Genomic DNA, 2500 nt, shown 5'->3' with positions numbered 1-2500 from the left:
AGTGCCGAGGCTCAAGTGGCGAACGGTCGCGCAGGCACGCCACGCACATCGATCGCCAGCCGCGGAACGGCACGGCCTTCAGTGGGGCCGGCGGGCGACGCCGCTCCTGAACCCAGCGGCCCCGAGCCGGACGAGTTGAGGAAGGCACGCCGACGGTGACAGGGTACGGAAGACACAGCGGTGGCCTTCTGGCGACTTGGCCCCCGACAGCCCGACGTTCCGCCGTCCTCCCGATGGCCAGGAGGACCGTGCGGGGGTCGGCCGACGGCGTGGTAGGTGTGCCTGCACGGTGACGGAGCACACACCACGCCCGCCAACCCCTCCGTACCTCCCGAGACCGGTGGCAGGACGGAGCGGAAAACGTGCGGACTGAACGGGAGAGCCAAGAGCCAGCGATCCACGCGCGTGCGACCGTCCAAGTCACAGCGTTCGACGAAAACCTCCTCCCTCGGCCAGGCACTCGGCGCCAGCAGGGGAGACAGGATCAGACGCCCCGCCGGCCACTTAAGGCCGAGGACGAACCACGAGACGGGCGGCTGCAGCAGCGGGCGGCCTGCAGCTCCCAGCACTCTCAATCGATCAACCATCGAGTCGGGTCAGCGTGTCAAACCGGCGAGCTCCACGGTCAGGCCGGCGGCGCACCAGCACCGGACCTCCGCGGCTCCCTTCACTCTTTCCACTGCCAGCCAACCGAGAGACGGACCCAATGCGGACGTGCAGAGCTTAGGCAGACCCCCCACTGGAGGCTCAACACTTCGTGGCAGCTCCGTGTCCCAGAGACCAGGAGGGTTGGCACACACACACAGTGTGAACCACCGACAGCCATTCTGGGACCGGTGACAGCCGTGCTGGCCCCACTGCCACGACACAGACGGACGCCAGGCCGCGCTCCCCGGCGGGGGGATGGCGTCGAGCCTGACGAACGGAATGTGCAGGGTGGGGGGGAAAGGCCAAGCGCTCCGACGCCGGAGGGCTCCGGAGTCTGAACTTAGGGGGACAAAGAGGACGGGTCCTCTGCGACACCCCAGCCGCGCTCTCGCCAGCCAAGGCGAGTGCGATTGATTGCCAAACGACCCTCAGACAGGCGTGGCCCCGGGAAGAACCCGGGGCCGCAAAGTGCGTTCAAAGTGTCGATGATCAATGTGTCCTGCAATTCACATTAATTCTCGCAGCTAGCTGCGTTCGTCATCGACGCACGAGCCGAGTGATCCACCGTCAAGAGTTGTCTGAGTTTGTTTTAGGTCTCTCCCTCGCCAGAGGAAAGCGACCCGGACCGCACATACGCTCCCCACCTTGAGCTACAGCCACCTGCACGCCGGCGTGCGGGCGGAGCAGGGTGGCGTGAAGCGATGGGGAGCACCATCCTGGTGCGGCCCGCAGAAACATACGTCTATTGGGGGGAGGAGGACAGGGCGCCCAAGAGGCGATGCGTGCCCCAACGCACCGCAGCGACGGAGGCAGGATCACCGCCACCATGTCGCCCGCCTAGTATCACGAGGCGTGCAGCAGCTTTGCCCTAGGAAAAGCAGAGGCGGGAACGGGCACCGGCCATCGGTTCGGCAGCGTCACTGACGCGTGCACGTGGCGGCGTGTCGGCGAGCGGACTTCCTGCGAGGAGGCGGGGGCGGCACTCGCCCGAGCAGACGCCCGCCCGGCCCAGCCACCGCCGAGGTGGACTGGGAGTCGCGGCAACGGCTCGTCATACTCGTTCCCACACTCACAGCGCAGCTTGCCCGCAAGCCACCGACCACCGATCGACGCCAGGCGCCCCGACCGAGAGCGGGATCGCTCGTTCGCCCTGCTGGCAGTTCGCTGGGGATCACTACTGCACGGAGCTCGGAGACCGACGGGCGGCAACTCGAGAGTCTTTAAACCACCACCCCCATCCCGCAAGTGCAAAGAGGCTGTATACGCACAGACGGGTGAGGGGAATAGGTACCCCGTCGGGTTTGAAGGGAGCGTGACTAGATAGCAACGATGTAAACCCAGCCGATTTGGGAGCGAAAGACCGGCGCCTGCATCACCGGCTTCGTTTCCCGTGGCTGGAGAGTACACCGAAACCCTCCGTCTGTCGCGAGCTCCCGACGACGCGGTGCCGCCAAGCAGCAGGGCCGGACCTGGTGTGGCTCCCCTCGTCGATCACAGACCGGTCGGCACTACTGACGAGACGGTGGAACGGGCTTCGCCCCTTGTGACGAAGGGTGATGCGAACCCGCCCGCCCGCGTGCGTTCGGGGTGGACTCGGCAAACGGAGATTTGAAATCGGAAAGTGTCCTCCTGCCCCGCGCAGGTAGGCGCCCAACAGTTGTGGGGGGTTTGGCGGTGACCACGGCTGCAGGGCCTGCTACCCCGACGAGCTCTCCTGCTGGCCCCGAAACCACCCTCGCGAGACAAGTTGAAACGGAAACGGGCGTACCCCCAAGCCGACGATCCTTTCTTATTTGTTACTTTTTTTTTCACTTGCTCGAGTTGTGGGGATTTGGCGGTGACCACGGCTGCA

At 65.7% G+C, this 2500-nt stretch overlaps 1 non-coding gene across 1 annotated transcript; it reads right to left on the bottom strand.

The window, feature by feature from the left end:
• Nucleotides 1-1070: 1070 nt before the first annotated feature.
• Nucleotides 1071-1224, bottom strand: LOC140474533 (5.8S ribosomal RNA). Its single transcript, XR_011959190.1, has one exon. It is a non-coding gene; the product is annotated as a 5.8S ribosomal RNA (ribosomal RNA).
• Nucleotides 1225-2500: the final 1276 nt, after the last annotated feature.

This window comes from Chiloscyllium punctatum, unplaced genomic scaffold (assembly GCF_047496795.1).
Source record: "Chiloscyllium punctatum isolate Juve2018m unplaced genomic scaffold, sChiPun1.3 scaffold_1050, whole genome shotgun sequence".
NCBI classification, from domain to species: domain Eukaryota; kingdom Metazoa; phylum Chordata; class Chondrichthyes; order Orectolobiformes; family Hemiscylliidae; genus Chiloscyllium; species Chiloscyllium punctatum.
This window is presented reverse-complemented; position numbering and strand designations above follow the sequence as displayed.